The sequence below is a fragment of the Eurosta solidaginis genome, chromosome 1 (genome assembly GCF_040869045.1).
Source record: "Eurosta solidaginis isolate ZX-2024a chromosome 1, ASM4086904v1, whole genome shotgun sequence".
Classification (NCBI taxonomy): Eukaryota; Metazoa; Arthropoda; class Insecta; order Diptera; family Tephritidae; genus Eurosta; species Eurosta solidaginis.
In genome coordinates this window covers 56,812,599-56,829,119 of record NC_090319.1, presented here as the reverse complement: position 1 = coordinate 56,829,119, position 16,521 = coordinate 56,812,599, and positions in this window count along the sequence as shown.

Here is a 16,521-nt window from a genome sequence, read left to right as displayed (position 1 = left end):
CTTCGGTTTGAATTGCGCTGGGTAATTGTTTTTTTGTTTTTTATACAAAATGACAACTCTCCAATTATTTGATACAAAGAAATGCTATTAGGCGAAAAACTGTGTGCAATTAGGCTGCTTACAGTCCCTTTTAATTTGACCTGTTAATTTTGGCAACTGGCAAAGCTTTGAAAATTTATCAGTGTTAACTTTTTTTTTGTTTTGCTTGGAAATCACAAATACTACTTTCAAACAAATTTGCAAGTCTTCGGATAATGTTTATACCTTTGGTAAAGGGCCTGACAAACTGGCCGTATGCATATCCATATAAATCAGTGATCCAACCAACCTTATGGAAATCAATATAATTTTCATTCATTCATTTATTAATCATTTTCCTAATGCTATGTACATATTTTAAATTTCCATATTGTATTCAACACATTAACTATAACATAGCTTAAGAAAGGTAGATGGCATTTATTATTTTAAGAATTAAAATAGTACTAATGCCATATTCAATAATGATATACTGTTTTTGTGTGGGGTGTACATTAAATATTTTCATAAAACCTTAAAGTTACTAATATACTAAAAAATTTATTAAAAAGAACTTCAGGTAAAATAATTATTATATATATCGCCCTCAGCAGCGATTTCAGTTCATAATGATTATGTCCAAGCAGATACAGTTTAACTATTTTTTGAAAGAAGTTAAAATTTCTGATAACCTGTACAGTGTTAGAAAGGGAGTTGAAGAACTTGCGCGACGTGTAGATATAAAAGCTTCTAAAGTGTGACGTTCTAGAATACGGAATTTGTACAGGTAGAAGTATATTCCTACGTAAGTTATAGACTTCTGAGGGAAAGCTCTCCAAGTAACCTGAACGAATAAAGAAAATACTCAAGGCTTTATATAAATACAAATGACGGCACGGTAGTATGTCCAGTCTCCTAAAAAGCGGCATAGAGTGAGATCTATAGTTTGCACTACAGATACGTCTAATAATTCCCTTTTGAATCGTTACAACTGGTGACAGTTTATTTGCCGAGGCGCCACCCCAGCAGCTGATACCATATTGAAGTTTAGATTGGAATATGCCGTAGTAAACAGCTTTTAAAGTAGATGCAGTGCAACACTTTTTGAGACGATAGAACTGCCTAGTAATATAGAGAAAGTACTGTTTCAATGTATGGATGTGCGCAGACCAATTCGCACGAATGTCAATTATTATACCAAGATATTTAAAATTCTCAACAACATCAACTCTGAAACAGTTGTCGCTGCATTGAATATTGCAATCTAAAGAACTTATCGCAACATTCTGAGTGCACTCCATATGGTGTAAAATAAAACGAAGGCATCCTTCGGCATGAAATATAATATCACAGCTAGGTAGTTCCTTGGGTACATGGCTAAAATACATAAGATTCGTTTTATTGCTAACAAGTAGTTTGTATGAAGCAAACCAAGCTCTCAGCAAATGGAAATCAAAGTTAATGTCACATATTAATTCAAGTTCACTAGTTGTACTGTACGCAATGGCCAGATCATCTGCAAACGCAGTGGTTTTGCCCTTAAATGACAGGGAAAATATTGAATTGATGTATATTAGGCACAATATTTGACCAAGAACAGAACCTTGGGTACTCCCAGATTTACAGACAGTGGGCTACTGTAATTGCTATCTACTTTTACTCTTTGTATTCTGTTAGAAAGATAGGATTTAAACCAGTTATGAATAAAGCCTCAGAAGCCTGCATGGTGTATTTTTCCAAGAGAATATCTCTATCGACCATGTCAAAGGCTTTTGTTATATTAACAAATAGGCCGGCGCAGTTTCTTTAACCGTCCAGAGCTCTGTAAATATTTGTGCAGAAGCTCAGCAGAGCGTCTTCTGTTGATAAACCGGAACGAAATACAAACTGTATAGGACTGAAAAAGTTTGAATTGTCTAGAAAGTTAAAATTTTTTTTTTTTTTACTGCTTTTTCAAATACTTTCGATAAAGCTGAGAGTAGCGATATGGGTCTATAGTTGTTTGCATCCCTCTTGTACCCCTTTTTGAAAATCGGAGTAACAACAGCGCTTTTAAGGATATCAGGAAAAATTCCTTGAGTAGTACTGGTGTTGAATAAGTATTTCAATATATCAGCTATATTAAGAGATATTCTCTTGAGTAGTTTATTTGAAATACCATCCTCACCACACGAACTCGAGTTTTGCAGTGTGTTAATAATTTTAATAATTTCAAAGCTTAAAATGGTTTTAAAAAAGAAGCTATTTTGAGCACAATTAAACGAGGGTGGAGACTGACAATCGCAGCTGCGTGAACTTAGATTACCAATCGTGGTAAAGTGTTGGTTAAATTTGTTAGCTACTTCTGCAGCGTCTGAAATTAGCTGAATTTCAGTACGCAATACAACTGGCTCATCACCATTAATGCAGTTTTTATTTAGAATAGTGTTGACCACGCCCCATTCTTTTCTTGAGTTGCCAAGTGCTGATTCAAGTTTTTTAGGAAAAAAGTTATCGCGTGTCGAATTTATTTCTTTATTAGTCTGTTTACTAATTTTATTGTATCGGCACCGAAGCCTTGCATTACCGGGACGCTTAGCACACCTTTTCCGTAATTTATTTTTAAGCTTTATTTTATTTAGAAGATCCCGAGTGATCCAAGGTTTAAGTCTAATATTTTTCTTTGAAAGGCTTAAAGTATAAGTGCAACTGTTAATAAGCGCTTTTAACGTTTTTATGAAAACGTCATAAACTAGCGATATATCATTTTCAGCGGTAGCCCAACTTTCAAAACGTTGCTTTAAGCTGGAGTCATTGGTGCCGTTTGTCGTATCGCTGTAGTCGTATCCCTAACGTAATCAGCTGTTTATCGTTACGACGGTTAACCAAAAACCAATTGGTTGGCTACGATATGGTTACGACCTTAGCGGCACCAATAACCGATTGCATTGATTCCCATAAAGTTGGTCGAATCAGCTGTTATAAGGTTTCCGATACGGTTACCGATAAAGCACCAATGTCTGCAGCTTTAGGTTCAACTTGGTAAAGTTAACTTTAGTTAGGGATTTACGAGTACACTTAAGATTTGGTTTGCCTAACGAAATTCTTTTTATCTGTAAACCGGTCCTCGTGTGATCGGTCACTTGTAAGTCCATATTAAAACTAGAACAGTCTCTACACTGAGAAGCGTTAAAGCGACAAAAAACGTGATCAATACAAGTACCTGAGTTTATTCGTGTTGGTTCATTAATATATGATGTTAAACCGTTTTCAGCCATTAATGCCAAATAGTCATCAGTTAGTATGCAATGATGTAGAAAGTCTAAATTAAAATCGCCTACAACAAAAAATTGCTAGCTTTTTCATTGCTTACGATAGATGAATATTCGTCAAGAAAAGCAGAAGTATAATTCAAAAAACGCGAGTACTCCATAAATAATGTAAGGAATACTCCTTTAGGAGTATAGGAGTGTTCCAAAAATAATCTGTATTCATACAAAAAATGTGCTCCAATTAACATTGCGATGTCCTAGGAGAGGATTAGGTGATCCCACTCTCGCTTTTTTGTGAGTATTCCATAGAGTACATACGTGAGAGTACTTTCCAAAGTAATTTCACTGTAGTACCCCATGGAGCACCCACATAGAATCATATGCCAAAGTACTAAAGCGCCAAATACACGACACGAACATATCCGCGAACATCCCGCAATCTTGTTCGCAGCTTTGGCCATACACCATACGAACTTTTGGCCGAACATTAGTTCTCTTTCAGACAGCGATGAATAAATATAATAAAAAATAATAAATAAATTCACTCAGAAATTTTTTATTGTCCATTTTACTTTTCCGCGCACGTCTGTTCCGTTCAGAAATTACTACGATTATGAGCTATTTCGCCATACACGCACGAACAGTTCGCGCAAATGTTCACCAAAAATTAAAATATTTTGATTTTTGGCGAACATTTGCGCGAACTGGCAAACACCACCATACACGACAGAAAAGGTCGCAGAAACATGACATAACGGGAATGTTCGCGGGAATGTTCGCGGAAATGTTCGTGTCGTGTATTTGGCGCTTAAAGAGGAATTGTGTCGGAAAGAATTATCGAAGTGAATTTAATTTAAAATGAAAGTAAATGAAGAGGGGCAATACAACTTTTATATTTTATACTACGAATATTCTTATGTTATTTAGCATTTGCGTGAATAAAGAAACTACCCTACAAAAATTGTTGAATTATGTGTTCCATTTTCTTCATGTTGGAGTACTCTAACAATACTCCTTTGCAATGCGTTTGCGGACCACCATCAGCCGATCATTGCTCGTTTTTAACGACCGTAATCACGACACGATGACGATCGAACAGAGTTGCCGAAAGTAAAATATTGCATACAAATAAGTGATAATAAAGTTTTACTATGGCAACTCTGATAAAATGGTTTTATGAATACATACTATGGTATAGAGAAATATTAGTTTCTTCATTCACGCAAATGCTAAATAACATAAGAATATTCGTAGTATAAAATATAAATGTTGTATTGCCCCTCTTCATTTACTTTCATTTTAACTTAAATTCACTCCGATAATTCTTTCCGACACAATTCCTCTTTAGTACTTTGGCATATGATCCTCTGTGTGTGCTCCATGGAGTAATACAATGAAAGTACTTTAGAAAGTACTCTCACGTATGTACTCTATGGAATACTCACAAACAAAGCGAGAGTGGGATCACCTACTCCTCTCCTAGGACATCGCAATGTTAATTGGAGCACATTTTTTGTATGAATACAGATTAGATTTGGAGCAGTCCTATACTCCCAAAGAAGTATTCCTTACATTATTTATAGAGTACTTTTTTGAAGGGTAATATTTCTCTCTACATACTATAGAATGTATACATCATAGTGTACAAGTACAAGTGTGTTGACTTATCTGTCAAGCATTCTGACAGGCACTCGCTGCATTCGGAATGACAGCGAATTCAAAATGGATACCATTACCGAGTGCGCCGAATGATTGAAAAATTGAAAAAGTCGATACGATTGGTAGTCAAAAATGTTGTCGTTGAGACCAAAAATGCGACTCTAGACCTGAGATTTCCATCAGGTGAGCGAGGCTGTTTGTAGTTTTGACGTTTATCGCTTAGTGAACACACTTGTATAGGTACACTATGGTATACATAAAACCAGTGCGCGGTTGCATTTTATCAGAGTTGCCATAGTAAAATTTTATTATCAGTTATTTGCATGCAATATTTTACTTTTGGCAACTCTGTTCGATCGTCATATTGTCGTGATCACTGTCGTTAAAAAACGAGCAATGGTCCGCAAACGCATTGCAAAAAAATATTGTTAGAGTACTCCAACATGAAGCAAATGGAACACGTAATCCAACAATTTTTGCAGGGAAATCGTTATTACCTGCGGAGGTCAAGCTATGCTGAATATTGTTACTAGTGATGATTGGGTTATCATTTATCAGAACGTCATCGAACATTAGATACGACTCCTAAGCGCCAAATACACGACACGAACATTTCCGCGAACATTCCCGTTATGTCATGTTTCTGCGACCTTTTCTGTCGTGTATGGTGGTGTTTGCGCGAACTGTTCGTGCGTGTATGGCGAAATAGCTCATAATCGTAGTAATTTTTGAACGGAACAGACGTGCGCGGAAAAGTAAAATGGATAATAAAAAATTTCTGAGTGAACTTATTGAAATGTATAAATCTTTGCCATCATTGTGGCAAGTTAAAAGCAAAGATTATTGTAATAGAATTAAAAAGAATAATGATTCTCTCTTTTTTTACGCTTAATTGCCACAGCGAGCAATATTGCTGCAACACAATTGTTGTCCGTATTCATCGCTGTCTGAAAGAGAACTAATGTTCGGCCAAAATTTCGTATGGTGTATGGCCAAAGCTGCGAACAAGATTGCGGAATGTTCGCGAAAATGTTCGTGTCGTGTATTTGGCGCTTTAAAAGTAAAGATTTAAAATAAAATAAAAGAGTTACAAAGTAGCTAATCAGCAACTAACTTTAAGTCATCGAATGTTCTGATGTTGACAATCCTCTCATTTTCAGCTTTTTTCAACAGAAAACTGGATTTCCCTAACCATAAGAATTTGTAGCGTTTCTCTTTCTTTATCTTATACGCAGCAGTAAACAGAGCTCGAGTATAACGTGTGTGAGCATCATTTATATATATTCTGTTGTTTGTAGAATGGTCGAAGAGGCCCGAAGTCAGCTTGAGTGCTTTGGTTTTTCTAGCTGCCATTACTCTTTTCTTGATTTCATTAGAAGAGAACTGCACGCATATAATATCACGATAGCGCGATGAGTAATTTTGGTTTGTTATGCTTTTCACTACACAGTGATCAATATCAGTTGGTGAAATTGAGACTCAGAGCATCACCGATAATTTTTTGCACGCAAGCTCGTGCATTGCTGCAGTTTTGTTGTGGAATGTCATTAATTTCTACAGCATTACCACACTCTCTCTGCTCTCTCTAATATAACTTGCTTTCTAATGCGGCAGTTACCCACCGACGTGTGCCGTACGTAAGGACGTTTGTCGTACGAAGCACGTTTGACCGAACTCTCAAGCCCGTAGGAATCAATGTGTGCGTCCGTGTACATGTACATAACATATTTGTGTGTGTATTGTTTACAGATAAGCACTGTTGCCACTAACCATTTTGCATGTATGCTTACGGAAACATCAACTTTTTCCAATTTAATTTTTGATATTGTAAAAGGCCGGAATACATATTAAATAAGTATAAATAGATTAAATATTTATAATCAGCACTTTTACATAATTATTTCGAATTATTTCCACAATTTTTCAAACTTTAATTAGGCGTTTTTGCATAAAATTGCAAACGGTCAAAAATTAGCGCACAAAAGTTTACTAGGCAACTCTGTCTAGTGAGAGAGCGATCAGCTGACACGTTGTTACGGAAAAAATCAAAATTGTTTTGATTTCTACGTTCCGGGCTACGTACGTACGGGCGTTGCACGTCGGTGAGTTTTCGTTTACATTGCACACTCATAAGATAGGTCGTGTCAGCTGACACGTTTTTTCTACGTACGTTCGTGGGTAACTGCCGCATAAGTTATTTACCTTTTTTTTTTAACGTTCTATTTTCCTCTGTCAGCATACTTAGTGTGCTAAGCTTCTCAGAGCTACAAGCTCTTCATATAATAGTTGAAGAGTAATTAGCTATCATCCGGTGGCAAAATCCTGAGCCAGATAAATAATTTTGCATGTAAAAGCAACAACAACGATTTGAGCCAGATAAATCCAGATAGAAGTCTGGTTCAATTTGTAAGCCAGATAATTTGTTAATTCTTTTTAGGTTGGCAACGCGGCCTTTAATATACCTACTTTTTCAAAAATAGATGTCGCTGCTTAGCCTTTCGCCGTATGAGTTAAATGAAAAACAGCGGCGACATTTGCCTATCACATTTCACGTGTGCGAAAATTTCACGACATCTGCATCTCAAGTCTCTCAACAATCCAGAGCATTCCCGTGAGAATTGAGCGTGAGCCGGAGCGGTAAAACTCACTGAAAGACGGCAATTGTCATAGATTAGATTGATACGAATCTTTTGGTTACGCTCTCATATTTTCGCTCTCACGAGGGATTTATCTTCTAGTTGTTGCTGGCAACAATCACAGATAAATCCCTTGCGCCAGCTGAAGCGGGTGCCAGAACAAAAAATGTGCCAGTCAAAACGAAAAACGGCCAAAAAATTTCGGTAAACTTTAGTTTGACCTACAACTGTAGAATAGCGTTCAAAAATTATGGGAAAAAGGATAAAAATACTTAATTTAGTCTATATATTATTAGTTCGAAGGCGGAGGGTAAATATTATTTCCCATTCAAAAGTTATCACTAAAAACAGGTTTTGTAAATATGAACTCCCGATGCAACCAGTCCATTTTGATCACAGAACCTGGAACGCCAGACATGTAGGATAAGCCCTATCCATTAAATAATGGTAACTGTTATATCATAGGTCCGATTTACTGAAATTTCAAAAGAATATATGGTTTTCACTGCGAGTTAAATGCGTTACAATATTTGACTAAGTAATTTAATTGAAATGTAAATTTTACTTAGATTTGTTTATATTTAACTCTAACTAGTCGTATTATTGTAAAATAAGTTTAAAGAAATAAATATTTTACAACTATCATTTTATTAGATGATTGAAACTATAATCGCCGAAATTTATGTCAAAAATCCCCATTTTCATATCTATTCATTTTTGTTTGGAGTGGCATCATTGATAAATGTTATAAAAAATGTGCATTTTGACAGCGCTCTCTCGAAACAAAGAGTTGCAAATCCATTCATCTATGGCAATTGTTTTATTGCTGCTAACTGAATTACCGCAAAGTTTCTGACCCGAAGGAGTAGGCATTTCTGAATTCTTTTGGTTTCTAATTTTTTTGTGCATGTTGACTGTAGTGTCAATAGTGTCATACCATAACGCCCTAGCCGTAACCATCAGGGCATTTTTTAAGTAATACGAACGTGGCCAAATGGCCACGTAGTAGTCCGCCGTGGCCACGTAGTAATCATAATCTGGCCACAACTAAATTTCGAAAATACGTGAACAACACCTAACTGAAATAATGTTAGAAATTTTCTGAACATACATGATTTCCCCAAAATGTCAAAAAATATATAACTTGCTAATTCTAATGAAGGTTTTTGGTGCTAATCGAAGAAATTTATCAACGAATGAATGATAGTTATACCTATATGACACTACTTTATTTTCGAGTATTTTTTCTTGTATTTTATCTTAAATTTTTTGCCGCACTCCCTCCTAATGCGGCTTCAGTACCGGTGTAAGTGTGCAAACTATATTTTAAAAAACTAACGAAATACAAGAAAAATACAACCTAGTTCATTAAAAACGAACGAGCCAGTTTGTTTTTCGATAGGTTTTTTTGACATTCGGCCGTTTTTTCTTTATTTTTTTCTGACAAATGAAAATTTTGTTTTTAGTTTGAAAATTTGGTGCATAAAAACACAATTAAAATCAACATTCGTGTGAAAAAAGTAAACCATTAGAGACCGAAATAATTTTCGCGTGTTATTTGCATTGTTTTTATTGTTAAAAATGTTAATGTAAAAATAAAATGTAATACATAAACAAAAACATGCCAAACTCACTAATTATGGGGGAATAGTGGTATCGCTTTTTCATGATAGAAATTGTTTTTGTGTTTTGAAGTTCCGATAAAGTTTCGTCAGTTTTTTTAGCTTGGAATCCAAGCAAAATTAAAGTAATGTCATATATGCTTTAGAGATGGGAAAGGGGTAAATACCCAAATTGTAAATACCCGGTAAATTGGTTATATATGGTAAAAATGGGTAAAGTCCCAAATATTTACCCAAAATAAGGGTAAAAATAATCTTTTGGAAAATGTGGGAAACAAACACACAAATTCAATCCAAAATGTACCCAATTTGTCCTATATTGGCGGGTAGTTATCCATTATGCTATCGGTTGAATTAGTTTTAATCTGTAATCCAGCGTTTTTCAAAAATATTTAGCCAATAATGCATGCCGTTGCAAATATTTAAGTTTACCCAGTAAACATTTTAAGTCGAAAAAGAGTCGGAAAATATCTAAATTGGAGCGTTTACAGTCGGTATGTGCTCATTTGGGAGACCGAAACCAATGTATTTCCTCCTTGTTATGGTCGTCCTATATGAGTCTATTAACGTATATCATTTGAGCCTAAAAAAGAGTCCGACATAAGTCTTAAAAGGCGTTTAAACAGCTCACATTATACTCCAATGGAACTCTCCGGCGTCATTTTTAACTCTAATAAACTCTGATTATCTGACACCTATATGGCCTATTTATTAGGCATCGTCAGCAGTTATTGGGATCATATATAGTTCGACACACCTGGACAGAGCGTGACAGTTTTGCGGTCACACTAAAAATGTCGAGAAGCGTCCATGAGCGGAAAAAAGTCGATGCTTATACAATAAAAGAATAGCAAGGGTAAAAATAATGTACAAATGTAATTCATTTTCAACTCGCTGTGACGAACATAAATAGTTGATAAATGATAATTTTTGCATGCTAGGTTAGGAGCTTTTAGGCCGTTAAATAAAGGGCAAAAATTAAATTTTCTTGTACCCTACTACGCGTTTCGACGCTTTTCTGATTCCTACATTGCCCACTTATTTTGGACTCGTTTCGGATTCTTAAATTATGAGCGCCGTGAGCCTGTTTGAGGGGTAGATTTGTTTGGGTAAATATGTGTCCCTTATAAATATTCTCTTACAGTTCTGGAGTTTAATATGGTTCAAAAGATTCAAAAATGCTATCACCTGAGAGCCTTTTATGACTCCGATTTGATGAAATTATAAACAAACGAAAAATATTAAAATTAATAAACTAGGCAGCTCCGGAATAAAAACTCTGAAATTTTTCTGCGACAATTTATTCTAAATAAATAATAATTTAACTAATACTTATTTCATTTCTATCTTATCCTCATGTGAGTTTTATCACAACAATTTTCTCCCCTATGTTTTTCGCTTCGGATATATGTCAAAAATTCTTCCTAAAAGCCCTGAAATAGTGTCATTAAAAGGATCAAAATTAGCAGTATATGACGCCAATATATGATATCGGAAGGAGGCCTGTATAAGACTTATGTTACAGGCAAAATATAAGCATATAGCATTCGCTTCAGGCTCCTAAATGAGTTCATAACGAGTGCAAACGATCCAAAGTTTGGACTCCTTTCAGACTAATTGTTGACTCCGAGTGTTTGCTGGGTTGTTTGTTTAAAATCAAAACGAAATTTTTTAAATTTCAAATGACGTATAAATTTAATTGCTGAATTGTAATTCCAAGCAGCCTCAATTCAAACGATTTTTAAATACCCCAAAAAAAGATACAAAAAAGGAATATTCCGGGTATTTTCCCGGTATTTACCCATAAAAATGGTAAATACCCGGTAGAATCCCAACTCTAATGATAGTTCATCAAATATACTGTCGATGAGGATTTATATGGAAAAGAACATAGGTACTCACGACTTCCGTGACATATATAAATTCTACAAATTCTGCACGTGCTCGAGGATTTTTGTCAGCATATAATAAAAAAATTTTGGGCAAGTATATAATAAGTTGGATATGAAAAATAACTATTCCTGGGATTACTTGTTTTATTGCAAATGTTTTGGTATGAGTGAGTCACAACCACGGTTGCCACAGCATGTTTTTTTTTGGACCAAAAATGGCAATATTCAAAAGCTGACCGGTATGGTCAGTCATGTCGAGGAGATATTTTTCTTTTGGCCACCTAGTGAAAAATCCTTAAAAAATGCCCTGGTAACCATACTATAAAGTTTAAACAATTTCAATATTAAAAGGGACTGAACACTCTAAATAACTATATCTCGCAAGAAAACGTAGATACCACAAAAGTTGTAGGTATATTTTTTATATAACAAGAGTAAAGTTTTTGCTTCCAATGAAGTCGAATGATTTCTGTCAGTTAAAATTAAAACGAAAATAATAAAATTTTGGAAGATTTTTGAAATGTAGAATGTAGAAAGGTGAATATCTCTGAAGAAACTGTACTGACTTTTCACTGGCAAGCTTTTCATGGCAGAAATACACTCGGAGCGCTTGCCAAACACTACCAAGGGGCGATCCCGCTTAGCCAAATTTTATTCTAATTGAAAAAATTTGTTTCTAAGATTTTGATGTTGCTTTGCCCGGGGCGTGAAGCAGGATCTTCGGTGTGGTAGGCGGAGCACTCTACCATCACACCACGGCGGCCGCCGCTTTAAGGATCCTATAGGCAACAACTGCAGTAATTAAGTTTGTAAAACCCACAATTTTTTATATTGGAGATTTGATGATTGGCATGCCATAATTACAAGAATCAAACCGATTTCGGGTAGGTAGGTTAGGTAGGTTGAACTGGCCGGTCCATGAGGACCTCACATAGACTGATTGAGTCCGTAGTGTTACCAGAAGCTTGTTTTAACGACCAAACTGAAAAACCCTATCAAAAACCAGGACCTATGTTATAAAATAACTCCGTCCTCTTGGCAAATACTAGAAGCTTCCTAGGAATTAAGCCACTTGCTGCTTCTAGATCTGACAGCTGTATCACTCCTAATATCTGGAGTCTTAGCCTGGCAAGTGCAGGGCACGAGCACAGAACGTGCTCGATCGTTTCCTGCTCCAACCGGCACTTCATACATCTGCTATCACTGAACAAGCCTAATTTAAAGGCATGTGACGCCAGAAGGCAGTGTCCAGTCAGAATACCCGTCATGAGTATACAGTCCTCTCTTTTTAATGATAGAAGCAACTGTGTTAGGCTAAGGTTGTAAGACCTACACATAATCTTCGACACTTTACAGCCCCGCGCTTGAACCCACGCCTTTCCGCTTGGTCGATCATGTGCACCTCTCGCCTTCGCTTAATCTCGCCCAATCTAATTGGGACATCTACGGAGCAAGCTTCAAGGGATGCGCCCTTCTTAGCTAGTTTGTCCGCTTTTTCATTCCCATCTATTCCCATATGCCCTGGGACCCAATATAGATGTATGCTTCTCCCTGTCCCGATTCTCTCCAGAGACTGCTTACACTCTAACACGCATTTAGATGCTGTGCTATGTGAAATTATTGCCTTAATTGCTGCTTGACTGTCAATATAAAAGTTAACACGGTTGCAGCTTAAGCTATTCTCCTTCAGGGTTTCTATTGCTTTGGTTACGGTTAATATTTCCGCTTGGAAAACGCTACAGTAATCCGGCAGCCTGTAGGATCTGCTTATTTCCGGATCAGCGCAGTATACCGCAGACCCTACTCCTTCCACTAATTTGGAACCATCGGTGTACACATGTATCGCCTCGTCCGCCATTTGCGCATCCTTGCGCCAACCGTCCACCTCTATTGTGGCCTTAAGATCTCCCTCGAAGCGCAGATAGGGAATCATGTAGTCTGTTCGTCTTGTGATTGATGACGCTATACTACTATGGCCATATGGTCGGCGCTCAAGCTGCCCCGAAGCACCGAGCCTAGTTGCGGTCGTTAACGCTTTGTTCTTTGCTACCAGGTGTACAGGTGGGATGTGCAGAATGGCATACAGTGCAGCCGTCGGGGTTGTTTTCAGGGCTCCCGTAATGCTAAGCATCGATAGTCTGCATACCCCCTCTAATTTTTTGAGGTATGTTGTTTTTTGTGTGGCTTTCCACCAAACAAGAACTCCATAGTATAGAATAGGGCTTACAATCGCTGTAAAAACCCAATGAGAAAAAGAGGGCGATAGGCCCCACGTACACCCCAGCATTCTTTTGCATGCATAGAGTGCCGTTGAGGCCTTCTTGACCCTCTCCTCCACGTTGAGCTTCCATGACAGCTTACTGTCTAGGATGATTCCTAGATATTTTATGCAAGGTTTCTCCTGTAAGGTCACCTACTAACTTAGGCCTGGTCCAATTTGGGACCTTGTACCTCTTTGTTAATAAGACCATATCCGTCTTCTCCGCATTGACTTTCAACCCGACATTAGATGCACAGGTATGAAAATCCCGAAGCGCCCTATCCACGCACCTCAAGGGATTCCTCACTATTACGTGACCATTCCCCGTTATCTTTCTTTATTAGCCCCTGGACTATGTTTCCCTTTGCTAGGACTTTTTTCAACCGTGCTGTTTCTCTGGAGCACTCTATGTCCGTACAGAAACTTTTCCATGAGTTTCTCTTCGCCCTTGTAATTTAACGGTTGTAGATCCTCAGTAGATCCCTGTACTCGTCCCGACACGCTTCGCTTTCCGCGGCCTTTGCGAGCTTAAACATTTCTTTTACCTGTCTTCATAGAAGACTCAGCTCATTGCTCCACCATGGCGGCTTTGCTTTTCCTCTGAATCTTCTTAGAGGGCAAGCTTTGTTATACGCAGTCATAAACGTCCTTGTTAGGAATTCATTCGACTCCTCCAGTACCCTCCCCCTGTGGGTTAGGGGTTAGAATATGCCCACGGTAGGTATACCGGTCGTAAAAGGCGACCATAATACCATGGGTACCCAATCCATGAGTTAGGTGTTTTACTCGAAAGGTAGCAGGGTGGACGCGGTGTATCACCCTGTGAGACCCTAGGCAAGGTCTTTATAAAAACTGCTACCGCGGGAGCAGGAGAAGCCAGTGTGATCTGGTGCACTGCATCGAACGATGCTTTGTACTCAGGTCTCACCTCCTGTCCTGGGATGGCCCCCTTGTGGGAGCATCGCGGTGGCTGTGGTTTCAAATAGAGTTCACTTATGACACACGCTCTGAGTAGACTTGTTTTCCCTTGGGGACCCAAGACCCAAGGGAATTCGGTCTCATGCTTGCCACGGCAGTCCCAATTTCATTGAGAAACTGACCCTGAGGGGCAGATGATAGGTTGGTCACATCCCTTAATTTGTGACAAAATGCTGCAAATAAGTTGACGAAAGATGGTGAAAGAACGCATGTATATCGTCAGCCGAAAAACAATCGATAATTGTACGAGTGGGCCGGTGCTCATCTCGTCTTTTGAGATGTTTGAGGCTGCTTTAGACTGCGTAAGCGAATAGGAGGCGTTCGCTGTGTGGATGGCCATATCCTATATGTGGCAAGATTTGACGTTGTCAAATCACTGCAGTGTGGCGGACTGCAATGCAAAGATGTTGCTGGGGCAGGTACTCGGTACTTACAGGTCTGTGAGCGGAAAAGGTTGGCCACATCCCTTAATTGTGGTAGGAGTTTATTTGGAGGCAAATCGGTGCATAATTGTTGCGTAATTGAGTGGAAATTGGAGCGAAATTAGTAGCAAAAATGGAAGCCAATAGTAGACAATATGGCACACAATGTTTGTCAACGTAGTGTGGCCTCAAGCGATGTCGAGGGGCATTGTTGAGGCGGGCACTCGGCACTCACAGGTCTGTGTGCGGAAAAGGTTGGTCACATCCCTTGATTTAAATTGTGATGGTGTTTTAAGACGGAGCATAATTGGATGCCAAGCTCACTTTGTTTGTCAACGTAGTGCGGCCCTTTAAGCAATATCTAAGCAAAACCAAGCTCCGTCGTTAACAATGTATTTATACATTGTTGTAACACTGCAGGACAGAAAAGGTTCGTCACATTCCTAAATTGCGACAAAAACACAATATCTCAATCTGGTTAACTTGTTAATCAGATATCGAGATATCAAAATCAATGAAAGAGGGACTCTGAGGCAAGCACGGAACTCGCGGTGGAGTTGCCGTGTAACCGGGTGCCATTACCCGAAAATGGAAGAGGAGGATGGATAGTCCTCCTCGGCCAAACCAAGGCTGGTTGACTTGAACACCCCAGCTCACCGATTTGGTACCAACTTGTTGGGCCGAAGATCAACGGACATTGATCTGTGTTTTACACCGGAGGTAAGTCTTCACGACAGGGACTCCCGTAATACACGTTCTTTCCCCCAGTACCTCTACATTAGCAACCTCTTTGGGTTGTCCCAGTTTTTTTTCCACATGTTTCTGGAATTTAGTCCAGTTCGTTGACCTAGGGTTTCTAAAGGTTCCTCCCTTCTCTACCTTCTTTAGGGGCATGCTGAAGCTGATATACGCATGGTCGGAGAAGGATGGTTTATCAAGAACCATCCAATCATACCTTGATATATCACGCTCGGAGCTCAATGTAATATCCAGAACATTGCTGGATGTTGGACCAATGTATGTAGGGACATTTCCCCTGTTGGCAACCGCCCTTTGCGCCCTTCCCCCTGTACTAACCTTTTGCACTCCATCGGTGGAACCTCCGCAGCATGGGCCATGTAGCAGGACGCCAGGATAAATGCCTGCTTATTCTTTTGCTCAACGGCCACGGCTACGAGATCCTCAGTGGTGTAATTAGGCAGCGTATATGAATGCAGCTGTTTCCTTACCATTACTACAGCTCGCACCCGTCCTTCCGTTTGCGCGTAGTAAACGTCAAATCCGCGCGCGCTAAGTCCAGAAACCTTTCCTCCCGATGAGAGCCACGGCTCCTGGATCAGCGCCACGTCAAACGAACCCTCCTCAAGGGTTAGGAGGAGTTCGCTCGACGCCACTTTACTGTGTTGGAGGTGTATCTGTAGGACTCGCAGCACCATTGGGCTGTTTGTCCCCCTCCAGAACCTGCGTCGTGACGTCGTCGTCCTCCCCTTGCCCTTTTGGTTTAGAGTATTCGAAGTCCCCTTCAGCCTCTCGTGACTGTTGTGCCGGGTGTTCCTCTGTGCGAGTCACTGCACCATTTAGCGGTTGGTCCTCTTCTAGCACGTTCGTGGTGACGTCGGGGACCTCCACCTGTCTTCTTTCCCTTAGGCTTTTGAGGTCCTTTTCGACTTCGCCCACCTCTAGCGTGTTAGGGTTTTTATCCTCGGGACTTCTTTTCCTGAGTTGCAGGTAGATTTTGCCAGTGCCAAAGGACATTTTGCCAACCTGCGTGTACAAAATATCC